The sequence below is a fragment of the Anomaloglossus baeobatrachus genome, chromosome 4 (assembly GCF_048569485.1).
Source record: "Anomaloglossus baeobatrachus isolate aAnoBae1 chromosome 4, aAnoBae1.hap1, whole genome shotgun sequence".
Lineage (NCBI taxonomy): Eukaryota > Metazoa > Chordata > Amphibia > Anura > Aromobatidae > Anomaloglossus > Anomaloglossus baeobatrachus.
In genome coordinates this window covers 651,571,774-651,587,802 of record NC_134356.1, presented here as the reverse complement: position 1 = coordinate 651,587,802, position 16,029 = coordinate 651,571,774, and positions in this window count along the sequence as shown.

Below are 16,029 nucleotides of genomic sequence, written 5' to 3'. Positions count from 1 at the left end.
TATGTATACCCTTTTCATTTGTAAAGCGCCATGGAATAAAAGGTGCTATAATAATAAATAATAATGATAATAATAATCTAAAGACTGATCTGAAGCAAGCAGAGGACCTGGCGTAGAACTGCAGTGGGAGGAAACGTGAAGTATAAGAGTAGGACAGGTCAGAATAATCTGTTATTACTTTTAACCCTTCTTTTATTACAATTAGAGAGAGATCTGAGTATTGGGACCAAATTTTATTTAAATAAACCATTCTGCAGACCGATGTGAAAGCACCTGCCTGAACTGAATTACGGAAGATGTTGTGTTGATCTTTGTCCATGAGCATTGGTTGAATATCAAAGGCTTGAAATGTTGCTTTGTAGCATTGCTATCTGTTTATATGTGATCAGGACACACGTACGAAATAATGCCTGGTGGTCATCATTCAAATAAACAGCTGCACTCTGAAACACTAAAGCGGGCTTTACACGCTATGATATTTCTAGCAATTGCTAGCGATATCGTATGCAAAAGCACCCGCCCCCATCATGCATGTGATATTGTGTGATTGCTGCCGCAGAGAACATTATCGCTACGGCAGCGTCACACGCACTTACCTGTTCGGCGTCGGCGCTGTGACTGCCAAACAATCCCTCCCTCAAGGGGGAGGTGCGTTCGGCGTCACGGCAACGTCACCGAGATGTCACTAAGCGGCTGACCAATCAAAACTGAGGGGCGGAGATGAGCGGGACAAACATCCCGCCCACCTTCTTCCTTCCTCATTGTGGGCAGGACGCATGTAAGGTGAGGTTCCTTGCTCCTGCAGTGTCACACACAGCGATGTGTGCTGCCGCAGGAACGAGGAACAACCTCTATAAACAACCATTACCGATTTTTGGTTTTAGGACGACCTCTCCATGGTGAACAATTTTCACCACTTTGGAGGACGTTTAAGGTCGCTGGTAAGTGATACACGCTGCGATACCGTTAATGACGCCAGATGTGCGTCACTAACAACGTGACACCGACGATAAAACATCAACGATATCGTAGCGTTTAAAGCCCCCTTAAGACATGCAAATATTGAATACAGGGATTTGGACATGCATTACTTCTAAGGAAATAAATTAAAAAATTAACACACTTTGTGCATAAAAATGGTTAGTTTTATGTGAGCCCAGCAGACAGCATCAAGGCATATCTCTTTATGCTGGGTCCCTACCTAAAATTGTAATTACTAATTAGCAGGTTCCTGCTGACCCGTAAAATTGTAGGCTTTTGCTGCCCAGATAGAGGCATTTTAGGAAGGGACCAAGCAAAGAGATATGCCTTGATATGGCTACTGGGCTGACATAAAACTGGCCTTTTTTATGCACTGTGCCTCAATTTTTAGATTTATTTCCTTAGCAGTGATGCATGTACAAATTCCTGTATTCAATGTTACATGCCTTAGCATTTCATAGTGCAGCTGTTTATTTCTTAGAATATGTTTCATGTTCAATACGCACATGTTCACACTTGTCTGTTATGACGTGCCAGTTTTTTTCATTTGAGAAAATAGGTCAGTCAAAGATGGCTGTTTATTTAAAGTAAATCTGGCAGCATAGAATGACTGTTCAAACCAAGCACAGGGGTTTATTCATCCTTGGTGTGGCTAAACGCTTCAGTGCATGTTCCCACCTACTTGGTTTTCAACTACTTCTGACCTTTTCTATAAGGCGAGAGCTGTCAATCAATATAGATGGAGGTGAGATCTAGCTAGAGGAAAAACAAGTAGGTGGGAAGGTGCACTGTACTGTTTGTCCACACCAGGGCACCTGTAAAGGGGTGGACATAATGTTGTGTTACCCCTTGAAGACACCAATAATGTTGTTATGATATGTAATGTGAACTGTGAGGTGTAATGTGCATTGTGTCATGCGTTATTGTTACGGTATATTGCAGACAGTGGGGCGGGAAACAGTTGTTGTTTGGGACTGGCCCAGAATAAAAGGGTCTTAAGTTCAGGGATCTGTTAGGAGATCAGATAGAGCTCAGCGTGTGATTTATTCAGGCCTAGGGTCTGAATAGTCCACAGAGCCACAAGACACGGGTTATCCTAGAGCGAGAAGAAACCAAGGGTGAGAGATAGCGTGATCTGGAGTACAGAAACCAGAAGAGGTGATCGAGACACATAGTAACTTAACAAAGTCACATCAGCACACTGACCAAAGGAACGAGAGACTGAGTTAGAGGGGTCCTTAAGTGGGAAGCTCAGTAGCAAGGCCCTAAGTAGTTACAACTCTTAAACGTAATGGGTCAAGACAAAACAACTTGCGAGATGAAGTGAGTGCCCTGGGCGGGAGTTCCCTAAGTGTCTGAGAGTTTGTACTGGGATGTTGAGCTAGGTGGTGGTGAAACAAGTAGGATTAGGGAGGACAGGAGCAAATGAGATGGAAGGAGTAGAGAGATTTATGGAGATACTCTGTGTTAATGAAGGAATGTAGGAGACGTTGTGTACCGCTAACTCATGTTGTCGCCATAAAACGGTTGATCAGTAAAGATTTTGAGATCTCCTTCCATGTGCTAGATAACTTCTGCTCCTGGCCAGCCGAGGTCAACAGCATCATGCAGGCTGCAAGTGTGAAGGGTGTACTGCCCACCACAAAATGAGTCCACACACCCAGCCAGGACCTTGTCTTTCATGTAGAGTGCAAGGGCGCAAGAAAATGTAGACCTTACCCACAACTACTGCCTGTGCCACACTACACACTGAGCGTCTGTATTTGATTTGAGCAGTTATTTTGTGTTGGCAGACTCCCTTAAAGTTGGAAGTGGGTTACAACAAGATCAGACATCTTTGTCAGTACCTTCTTTACTGAAGACTGACAAAAAATAGTGTACTGAAGAGCACTGTGAAGATGGAAGGCCGGACATAGCCAGCTGTTAGAAAGAGCAGGAAAACATGTGCAGGGCCACGAAGGACAAGGGTGAGAGGAGTATATATTTTTAAACCCTACATTTATTATTCTGTGGGGTCTGAGGAGACTTCAGAACATAATAATGCACATTTGATTGCATCAAACAAATTTTATGCAAATCGAGGTTTCAAACCGAATTGGAACAAGTCTACCAAATTCAGATTTCAAATGTTACTGTTATCTGTAATCATAAACACTTAACATATCCATAGTTTCATAGTTTTTAAGGTCAAAGGTAAACACAAGACCATGGAGTTCAACCTGTAATAGGACATGTTAAATTGAAGATTCAGATGCCTTTATGATATGGAGGTGAATGACCTCCGTACATCTGAAGGATGATCTGCTCGTGGCCAGAAGGGTCACATTACTGGGAAAAATTATCAAGGAATTGTAACTAATGCCAGTATTGGGACCACTAATTAGTAGGGGTCTCCTGTCAGTCAGAGCCCTGCAGATGGTATTTCTTACCGGTATGTCATCTCTTATTATTATTGTGCATTTTTTTTCTTCTTACCTTTTCTTTTTTTGCTTTTTGTAAACTTTTAATAATGGAACTCTTGTTGGGATTTGGAATCTTATCATCCCATTGCTTCTTATACCTATTATGGAAAGAAAAATGGAAGTCGTATGTGTAATGATGAGATAACACATTCAATCAAATAGTCATGAAAATGTTGTCTCTAAAGGCCCCGTTACACTCAGCGACATCGCTAACGACGAGATGTCGTTTGGGATCAAGGAATTCTTGACGCACATCCAGCCTCGTTAACGATGTTGTTGCATGTGACACGTACGAGTGACCGCCAGAGATCAAAAAAACTCACCTAATCGTTGATCGTTTTCACGTCGTTCAAATGCCAAATATCGTTGATGGTGCAGGATGCAGGTGGTTCGTCGTTCCTGAGGCAGCACACATTGCTACGTGCGACACCCCAGGAACGACAAACAACACCGTACCTGCATCCTTCGGCAATGAGGTGGGTGTGTCTTTCATTTGGCTGCTCTCCGCCCCTCCGCTTCTATTGGACGCCTGCGCCTTGTGACTTCGCTGTGACGCCGCACGAACCGCCCACTTAGAAAAGAGGCTGTTCGCCGCCCACAGCGACGTTGCTAGGAAGGTAAGTATGTGTAACGGGTACTAGCGTTATTGTGCGCCATGGGCAGCAATTTGCCCGTGACGCAGAAATGACAGGCACAGGTGCTTTCACGAGCGACATCGCTAGTGATGTCGCTGCGTTTAAAGCCCCCTTTAGTCTCTATGCTGTTACAGTGAAGATTCCAGTTTATGGAGTAAATTCATCATTTGTGAGTTACTGAAGCCAGTTTTTTGTCTTGTGATATTCGCTTACGTTTTTAGTGAAAAATCATTCAACATGGTGCATGTGGTTATGAATTTGGCATTAAATAAAAAGTCTAATTTTTTCTTTAATAGATTTTGTAACTTTTCAACAATAAACAAAACACGTTTTTTGTTTAAAAGTCGCACATTTAAAAATGTCATATTGGAAATATTGGCTAAAACCTTACTCCATGAAATGACTGGACTGAAATCTAGTAAAAGTAAAGTGAAATATTTGTGAAATTCGTATTTCATATATCTGTCTAAGGCTACTTTCACACATCCGGTTTGAGCCCTGCGGCTCAATCCGGCTGTGAAAACTATGCAACGGATGCGGCGAAAACACCGCATCCTTTGCATAAGTTTTTACATGCGGCCCGTCCGTTTTTTTCCGGTTGCGGCATGCTACTGAGCATGCGCAGTGGAAAAAACCGCATGCGGCGACCGGATGCGTTTTTTTCCGCATCGCGCCGCATCCGGCCTCCATAGGTATGCATTGAAAAATGCGCCGCAGCGGCCGGATGCGGCGCGATGCGGTGTTTTTTGCCGGAGCAAAAAACGTTGCAGGGAACGTTCGATCCGGCCGCGGCATCGGCTAAATCTGCCGTATGCGGCCAAAACCGGACCGAACGCAAGCCCCTGTGGCACAATACGGCACTAATGTAAGTGTATGCAAAAAAAAACCGCAATCGGCGTTACAAAAGCCGGTTGCGGTTTTTCTGCAGAACGCCGTATTGTGCCGCAGAGCAAAAATCCAGATGTGTGAAAGTAGCCTAACACATTTGTGTAAGTAAAGTTGTTAGGGAAAAATCCAAAAATACTTAAGGGAAACCTCTCCGGTCTGATAACACTATTAACCTGCTGGTATAGGGTTAATCTGCTGGCTAAAAGTGTTATGAAGGTTCCCAACCACTGTAATGAAAGTGCTGCACTTAGGATTTTAACTTGATTTCTCCATTGACTTGCGGCTTTCAGTCCTGGAGGAGTGGCCAGAGGAATTACAGTTATAGCTCACAGCACTGAGATTGTTGGCTGTAAGCACGCCCCAGCACTGATTGACAGCCTGGTCTGTTCTGAGTCACTGTAGTGCTGCCTGTCAATCACCGTCAGGATATGTATACAGCCACCACTTTCCGTGTTGAGAGTGGTGACTGTAAACGCTCAAGGTACGCCTGCATGACTAAAAGCTGGCGGATGCCAGGTGAAATAAATTTTCTCTTGGGTGCCGCATTTTTGGAAAGCCGGTATCTTCATAATGTTATTAACCTACAGATTATCCCTATATCTGCTGGTTACTAGTGTCATCGGACATGACAAGTTCCCTTTAAAAAAAAAGTTTAAAAAGTGGTGCAAACCATATAGAAAATAAGGTGCAAATTCTGAAGACTACTGATCAGTGAGCACTACCATGCTCGGGTGCTCGGTACTCGTAACTAGTGAAGTGCGAGCACTACCATGCTCAGGTGCTTGGTACTCGTAACTAATGATGAGCGAGTACTACCATTGTCGGGTGCTCGGTACTCGTAACTAGTGATGAGTAAGCACTACCATGCTCAGGTGCTCGGGGGCTCGGTGCTCGTAACTAGTGATGAGTAAGCACTACCATGCTCGGGTGCTCGGGGGCTCGGTGCTCGTAACTAATGATGAGTAAGCACTACCATGCTCGGGTGTTTGGTACTCGTAACTAGTGATAAGCGGGCACTACCATGCTCAGGTGCTCAGGGGCTCGGTACTCGTAACTAGTGATGAACGAGCACTACCATGCTCAGGTGCTCGGGGGCTCGGTGCTCGTAACTAATGATGAGCGAGCACTACCATGCTCAGGTGCTCAGGGGCTCGGTACTCGTAACTAGTGATGAACGAGCACTACCATGCTCAGGTGCTCGGGGGCTCGGTGCTCATAACTAGTGATGAGTAAGCATTACCATGCTCGGGTGCTTGGTACTCGTAACTAGTGATAAGCGGGCACTACCATGCTCAGGTGCTCGGGGGCTCGGTACTCGTAACTAATGATGAGCGAGCACTACCATGCTCAGGTGCTCAGGGGCTCGGTACTCGTAACTAGTGATGAACGAGCACTACCATGCTCAGGTGCTCGGGGGCTCGGTGCTCGTAACTAGTGATGAGTAAGCATTACCATGCTCGGGTGCTTGGTACTCGTAACTAGTGATAAGCGGGCACTACCATGCTCAGGTGCTCGGGGGCTCGGTACTCGTAACTAGTGATAAGCGGGCACTACCATGCTCAGGTGCTCGGGGGCTCGGTACTCGTAACTAGTGATGAGTGCACACTACCATGCTCGGGGACTTTGTACTCGTAACTAGTGTAAAGTGGGCACTACCATGCTCAGGTGCTCGGTACTCGTAACTAGTGAAGTGCGGGCACTACCATTCTCGGGTGCTCAGTACTCGGAACTAGTGAAATGCGGCCATTACCATGCTCAGGTGCTCGGGGGCTCGGTACTCATAACTAGTGATGAGTGAGCACTACCATGCTTCGGTGCTCAGTACTCAAAACAAGCAGGTTGGATACTTGGATGAGCTCGACTCGAGTGCCAAGTATATTGGAAGTCAATGGGAAATTTGAGCTTTATTCCAAAAGATTTTTCAGAAAATTCACCATTGATTTTCATTATGCTTAGCACACGAGTCGAGTCCGTCTGAACATCTGACCTGCTCGTATTGAGTACTGAGCACCCAACCATGGTAGTGCTCGCTCACCACTAGTCTTCAGAATTTGCACCTTATTCTCTATATTTTTTGCACCACTTTTTCAGCTCTCCTTTATTTAAAGAGAACCCATCAGACCCGATAATGCTAGAATCGCTGGCAGAAGCCGTCCATGACTGCTCTGAGCCGGCAAATATTGATACTGGGCAGAATAGGCAAGTAGTCAGCAAATATCTGTCTGTAAGTTTTTTGCCTAGAAGAAAAAAATAAAATAGTCCCAGATAACCTGTTTAGCAGTACCAATTTTACCAATCTTTTTGGTTCCAGCTGTCCTCCCATTCCATTTATTGTTTTTATTTCCCTATCTTCTTATGTACTGGTGCCAAAAATTACACTCGGTAGTCCATGATTTGGGTTTTCTGGGTTATTTATTTTTATTTACACTTCAATTTATTTTCATTTCCCTTATTTTGGTTGCTTCCTTCTTGACTTTTCCTTTATCTTTTTTACTTACAATTATTTCTTCATTTCTCATTCATTACTATCTTGTCTTACACACTTCTACTTCCCATTACAGACATTACCCCATTGCATTCGCAGTCCCTCCATCCATATATAGTTCTTTTACACTTCAGGATATATAACGTACGCACCTCAGCCCCATACTCACTTCCTTCCTACACCTTTTCCCTTTTCTAAGTTCTCTTTTTCCTCCATTACGCATGCTTGGTACATACTACGCTCTCTACGTATTACTACATCATTTAGTCATTACCCATGCTCCCCGGCTTCACCAAGCCTCTCCACATGACAGCGTGTTACGTTGTTGTACTAGCCGAGCGCTTTTTCTCACTGCGCATGCGCGATACACGCTACGCAATTTACGTAACTCTCCGGCCCGCTCTACGAACATTTACTATGCTTACGCCTGCATTACACTGACATAATGTTCTACCTTGCTCCACTGCGCATGAGCCCTTTCCTTGGGCTCTCACTGCCACGTCCACATCTATGACGTGGCAGCACATGCTGATACCGAGCCTCCATGACTCCGATCCCCCATTGGCTAATCTTTTAATCTATCACTGTTATATACTCCCCCTCCCACACTATGCCCTAGGACACGAGATTCAAACAGCAATAGCGCTGCTGCGCCTGCATAACATACTTATCTCCAAGGTAACTTCTTATCCAGTATTTCTTTGTTTATATTTACTGTATTTCTTGCACTATATCCATTTTCTTTATGTTTCATTGTCACCAGGCACTTTTCCATATACTCCCGTGCTTCAGGGCACATCATCCTTCACCCCTCAGTCACCTACTATACAGGTACCGTATTTCAGCCGGTGTACTATACAATTATATACAATTTTCTTTATCTTATGTACTGTATACCTACATGTAAGAACCCCCTTGCACTTGCAGGAACTTTGTCTGTTTTATCAGTACTGAGGTCACTATATTTATGTTTACATTTTCTCATGCCAATTTTGCATGGACTATATTTAAAACGCTACTTAGCTATTATAGCCTATATATAAAATTAAATATGACAGTACTTTGTGACCATTTGTCTTGATCTGTATATAGTTTGTATATATCCTGTATATATTCTCTTTAATATGTATATAGTAGTTACTATTGTATATAACCTTGCTGTATTTTGATATATATTTTTTTTGAATTTTCACCTAGCAACTTGACTAAGACCGAGACAGGTCGAAACGTCGTTGGATGTTGCTTGATCACATGATTAAATAAATGTTTTTTCACCTTCTGGCAAATTTACAAATCGAGTGCAGTGAATTTATTGTTATATGACTTCAGGGCATTGCCCTCTTTTTACGTGCACCGCCAGCCTCTTTAAATTGAGTGCAGACCATTGTTATGTCACAATGCTAGAATCGCTGGCAGAAGCCGTCCATGACTGCTCTGAGCCGGCAAATATTGATACTGGGCAGAATAGGCAAGTAGTCAGCAAATATCTGTCTGTAAGTTTTTTGCCTAGAAGAAAAAAATAAAATAGTCCCAGATAACCTGTTTAGCAGTACCAATTTTAACAATCTTTTTGGTTCCAGCTGTCCTCCCATTCCATTTATTGTTTTTATTTCCCTATCTTCTTATGTACTGGTGCCAAAAATTACACTCGGTAGTCCATGATTTGGGTTTTCTTGTGGTTTGTAAAGTGGTGAAACTAAGTTTTTGTCATATGCACCTTTGTCGCTTTTGATGCACCCTTATTGGTATTATTATCTTATTGGTAGCAGTTGATTGACAATGGTTACTACACTTGTCTGGGACTAAACAATTGTTTACCTATTAAACGAAAGACAAAATAGGAGCATTAAGGGGCCATACATCATACCAAGAATAAATATGGAGACTCCTTGTAATAAGAGTAATAATAAATTTATTCCAAAATTGTAACAACAAGGAGACAACATTATAATTTAATGAAAAAGGTGCATAAGTGCAGGAAAGATGATTCCAGAAAGCATTCCCAACTATGGGCCCCTGCCATTATGAATACAAAACACTGGGAGGGCAGTTAGAAATTCAATTCATTGTAATTGCATAAGTATATTGCCACTTACCCATCAGAAAAAAGTGTGCAATAATGCTGGGCAAATGCCCAGGCAGGGGTCCAGTGCAGGAGAAGGAAGTCCCAACGCGTTTCGCTGCGTTAGCTTCTTCGGGGACACACTGCCCCCCGAAGAAGCTAACGCAGCGAAACGCGTTGGGGCTTCCTTCTCCTGCACTGGACCCCTGCCTGGGCATTTGCCTAGCATTATTGCACACTTTTTTCTGATGGGTAAGTGGCAATATACTTATGCAATTACAATGAATTGAATTTCTAACTGCCCTCCCAGTGTTTTGTATTCATAATGGCAGGGGCCCATAGTTGGGAATGCTTTCTGGAATCATCCTTCCTGCACTTATGCACCTTTTTCATTAAATTATAATGTTGTCTCCTTGTTGTTACAATTTTGGAATAAATGTATTATTACTCTTATTACAAGGAGTCTCCATATTTATTCTTGGTATGATGTATGGCCCCTTAATGCTCCTATTTTGTCTTTCGTTTAATATGTACTTTTGGAGTGGCCTAAAAAATCTATATCTACCCCATCTGTTACCCTGAAATTTTGTTTTATAATTGTTTACCTATCTATCAAATAAGTTAACAATATCAGATCAGTAGACAACCGATACCCGTAATCCCACCGATCAGCTAAAATATCCACCAGCAGTTTCCAGATATGGGGCTCGCACAGGACTGAACACAGTAACCCCATAAATCGCTTATGTCTAGCAATGGCTGGATCAGATATTAGCTATTTGGTGGGGGTATCAGGGGTACGTTCCTAGTCTATGCAGCCCACTTAAATTTACTCTTCAATAATATTTCCAAGCCTTTTTCCATTTTATTTTTACGCAGTTTTCCTATCTGATAGAATAAATCAGACATTAAAATAATATGACAAACTCACCTTACTAAAGTCTTACATCCGCATACTGCAAAGATCACAAGAACAATCACCGATGACAGAACCAGAATACTCAGCATAATAATATTTGGGACTAGAAAAACAAATGGAACATTAGGGGGCTAAAAGCATACAAAAAAACCCTCAAAAAGTTCTAAGAAACCAAAGCTATTTTAGGAGAAAATTCAAACTTTTTCTAATAATCTAACATCAGATTTCTCAGTACATCCAGATTGTTTATCAGGTGGTTTTCATAACAGATCTTCTTGTGGGTTCCAGAAGACAAGATCGATGTATTCAGCTCACCGTCAGGAAATCTGCCATTGGAAGACACTGAAGGGTTTTCTAAGCTCAGTTGATTTTGCACCCTGGGTTTTTTGCCCAGATATAACCACCTCATGGGCATGAAAGAGGTAAGTGTGTCAGGATAGAAGACCTGTTAGTTGGGCCGAGTATTCCGATTTGAGCATGGTTTTTGTTTCATGAATATAGCCTTAAGCAGGGGCTTCACCAAAAGAGTCAATGCCAAAGTGACACCTTCGGTGACAAATAAGGTTCGGGGTCACAAGCCAACTTTACCCACCTACAATTATCTAATATATAAAGTTGAGTGTATGTATGTGTGTGTATGTATGTATGTGTGTGTGTGTGTGTGTGTGTGTGTGTGTGTGTGTGTATGTGTGTGTGTGTGTATGTATATGTGGCACCTCTGGGCTCAAGGCGCCACAGGGTATTACACCACTTTTTAATATCTATCCCGGGTCAAGAGCTGTTAACCTGCCGGTGCCTTCACAAAACACACACAAACAACAGCAGGTGCTTACTCACAGGGGTGTTGGACTAGGGCAGACAGGGGAGCCAGCCATCACGAAGCATGGGACTTTCCCAGTCGCTAGGACAACCACCGGGGGTGGGCACCACATGGGGTAAAAGTAGGCGCAACCAACACACTTTAGATAGAACCTTTCTGGGCACAGCTTGGCATAACACCTAGCACTAACAGCTGGAGTTAGTGTTTCTCTCTCTTTGTGGGCCTGTGGCTTAGAAAAGGAGGCTTTGCCCGGGGTCTAGATAGCAACCGATGTACACTTCACTAAAAGACTTTCACAGGCATCGGCAGTGATCGCCGATGGATCCGGGATTTGCTGAAGCCCATCGTGGCAAAGAACGGTATCTCGGGCAGCGCCAGAAAAACTTGTGAGTAAAAAGACTTGGAACCGCAGCCCCTGCCTCTCCTTTACAGGTGCCATCGCCCAGCGCTGTGGCGCCAATGGGGACTACCACCACCCCCGTCATCCTCCCCGGGGTAATCCCGCTTCGCCTATGGGGAGCAGCACCATCCCGGCTGAACCCAACATCTGCCCTGGAGAGAGACCCTGCAGTGGCGGGCCCATCCCTGGCCTCATAACACAGGTGGCGTCACGATCACCTTAAAAGACTTTCCAAACCTCCAACTACTACCTTCATCCTCCCTGCCACCCTCCAATCCTCCTTCCTGTACACCTCAGTGCAAAGGAACCGGGCCAGGCCACCCTGTGATGACGCAGAGGATCTGCACCCCCGGCCCGGCGATGAGTAGGTTAAGACACATGCCCCATGGGACGCTACATATATGTGTATGTATGTATGTGTGTATGTCCGCTAAAGAAATCTGCACAATAAGATTTACAATCACGAAATTTTGCACAGACGCCTCATGTGACTCAGGGAACATCATATACTATGTTTTGTGGGGAAAATTTAACCCCTTGCTTTACAGATATTCGCCAAAAAAAGTCAATGGAACCGCGAGCTGCAGGTCATTAATATAATCTCTGATTAGTTGCTATAGGCAATGAAGGACATTCTTAGTATAAGAAGCTTATGTGTGAGGTAATATGATTTCGGTGGAGAGATGGATAGAGAAAAAGACAGACAGAGAGAGAAACAGACAGACAGAGAGATAGAGGAGAGAGGCAGACAGAGAGAGACAGGGAGAGATGGATAGAGAGAGAGAGACAGACAGTGAGACAGAGAAAAACAGAGAGACAGAGATAGAGACAGACAGAAAGGCAGACAGGATGAGAGACAGAGAGAGATATGCAGAGAGAGACAGTGAGACACAGAGATAGACAGAGTGACAGAGAGAGATGGATAGAGACAGATAGAGACAGACAAAAAGAGAGAGAAATAGAGACAGACAGAGAGAAATAGGGAGATAGACAGAAATAGAGAGAGACGCAGAGAGGGAGAGAGACAGACAGAGAGACAGAAATATAGAGACAGACAAAGACAGACAGGGAAAAAAAGAGATGGAGTGAGAGACAGAGAGACAGACAGGGACAGTGAGACAGATAGAGATGGATAGACCAAGAGATCGAGAGACAGAGAAAGACAGAGAGAGAAACATAGAGACAGATTGAGAGCTAGAGAGAGAGACAGACAGAGAGACAGACAGAGAGAGAGATGATAGAGAGACAGAGAGAAAGAGAGAGACAGATAGAGAGAGACAGACAGAGAGAGAAACAGAGAGACAGAGAGAGAAACAGAGACAGACAGGCAGACAAGGAGAGAGAGACAGAGAGAGAGATGCTGAGAGAGACACAGAGAAACAGAGAGAGAGACAGACAGAGAGGGAGACACAGAGAGAGAGAGAGACACACACACACACACACAGACAGAGAGGGAGAGTAGGAATGTGGGGGAGAAACAGAGAGACACTTAGTTACCATCCTGGGAAACAGCTATAAGAAATAAACTATACGGTGTTGTTGCTTCTGCATACATACATACATTGCATAGGATACAATATAATTTGCCTCTATGATTTGTAATTTTAGCCATATTTGCTAGTAAGTAATGTTAAGAAAAGTGAGGTAACGAGTCTACCTGATTTGGTGTGAAGAGTCTGCACATTGCTCCATTCACTCCAGGGCCCCTGGTAGCAGTGATCTGGATTTTTCTCACCTAACCGTACTCGTACCTTCACAGAGTAATTACTACTAGGTTGAAGCTGTACTCCCAAATTGAGTACAATAAAGTCATTAGTTTGTAGTTTGGCATCACCTGGGCAGTCAAAAGCAACCTGTCAGTGAATAAAAATTTCATTATTGTTAGACTTTGTCTATTATCTTTTTTGGAAATAAATAATGTAAAGACTTCCTCAGGCCACCCCCAGAGGAAATCTCTGGGTGCAATCTGAAAAAAATGTGGAAAAGTTCATGGTGTATGAATGTTTTTCAAAGCACTGAAACCGCACTATATATAATTTTATATATATATATATATATATATATATATATATAGATATATATATAGATATAAATATATATATAATGCTAACAAAAAATAAAGGGAACACTTAAACTGCACAATGGTATTTTAGTGTTCCCTTTATTTTTTTGAGCAGTATATATATATATATATATATATATATATATATATATATATATATATATATAGCAAGAGAGAGGGTGGCAGATTGCTATATATGGGGCTGTATAGATGAAGACGAGTCAGAGAACCCTTGATGACATCTGTCCACCACCAGAAGCTCCTCCAATTGGCACATGAACATCTGAAGTGGACCAGGGAGCAATGAAGAAACATATGATCTGATGAATTGTATTCTCTTTACATCATGGCGTTGGTTGTGTGCTTGTGCTCCCAAATCTGGGAAAAATTTGGCACTGGAGTGATCTATAGAAAAGAGCAAATTATGTGGGTTTGTGATAGGCAATGTACTGATAAAAAAGACTAGTCTGATACAAAGAGATCTCATCTCGTAATGTACAGGACCTAACCCCTTAAAGACCATCAATATGCCTCTTTAACCCTATCAGCACCCTGAGATTGTGTTTGAATGGTCTTGTTGGTTGCCAGAATGGTCAAGTACCGGCCTTAGAGTCTGCCAGTTATTGTGGCCTGTTCAGGCGTTAGCAACATTTTATTAGTAAAAATATAATTTTTCATTCCTTTCTTTCCACTTTGTGTTAATTCCTGTAAAGCACCCGAGGGGTTAACAAACTACCTGTCTGCAATTTTAAATATGTTGAAGGGTGCAGTTTTTAAAATGGTGTCACTTTTGGGGGTTAACAATATTTTGGATTCCCCAAAAACAATGAAAATGTTAATATTCCCCTAAAAATATAGGTTTGTAAATTTCCTTGAAAAATGAAAAGTTGTTCTAACTTTTGAAACTTTCTAACATCCTAACAGAAAAAAAATTCTCAAACATTAGACATATGGTGTTGATGTAAGGCAGACATAAGGTAAATGTTATTAACTATTTTGTGTGATGTGACTATCTGGAATAAATGTATAAACCTTCAAAGTTCAAAAATGGATAACTTTTTGTCATTTTTCTTAAATTTCTGATATTTTCATAAATAAATGCAAAACATAATGATCTAAGTTTACTACTATCATAAAGTATAATGTGTCAGATAAAAACAATCTGAGCAGGTGCACGGTGGCGATGGCTTCACCATCTTAATGGAATTTCACGACATGACATATCTGTTCCTTACTGAATCCTACCAACCTTTTTTGGCTTCATGTCATTCTCTTTCCAGTAACAAACTTCATAGTGGTTATTAAAATATTCCTCTATAATTGTATTATTTTTCCAGCTGATTTCAAAAGTTTCTCCTTCAATTTTTTCTTCAACGATGAGGCCCCTGGGTGGCAGTTTAACTGTGAGAAAGTAAAAAGATATGTATGTATATTTAGGCTACAATAGAGTGTAAACTGTTTATTGATACCTGTATAGAATTTTTAGATACAGATATGAAGCAGTATGTAGGATCTTTCTTTATAGAGGTGTCTATCCTTAATTTTTTTTGAATTTGACAAAAGGGATTGTGTCACCTTGGACATTTATGGCATATTGATGGTTTAAGTTATATAGGTTCCATGGGACCCCATCCATCTTTAGAATGGATTCTTGGAAGGATCTTTGCCAATTAAAGAGGTGGTCACTAGAGTTGAATGAGTACCTAATTATTCGTACTCGCTATACTCATAACGAGTACTGTCTACTACTCACATATTCATTCCAAATAGCATGTGCAATGCAAGTCAATGGGGAAAAACTTGCAAAGTAATGAGTAACCCGAATGTCGTACTATGCGCTACTCGCACAAATAGTACAGCATTCAGGTTACTCACTAGTTTGCGAGTATTCCCCATTGACTTGCATTGCACACGCTATTGGCATGAAAACGCGAGTATTAGACAGTACTCGTTATGAGTATAGCGAGCACGAATAGTTAGGTACTCGCTGAACTCTAGTGATCACCCATTCTAGGCTCTCTTTAAATAGGAGCTTGAAAATTGCCAATTTTCTTTGGATCCTCTGAAGACATTAATGTAGACAGATGCTCAAAAAGAAGATCCTGCTTCTGGGAAATAGATGTGGGTTACAGTGGTATATATGCCATGAATTTCAAACATGCAACAACTAGTGATGAGTGAGGACTACCAAGCTTGGGTGCTCAGTACTTGTAATGAGCAGTGAGATGGTCAGACGGGCTTGACTCGTTTTCCAAGTATAATGGGGAATTTAAGCCTTTTTCCGGAAGAACATGATAGTTCTCACTTATCACTAG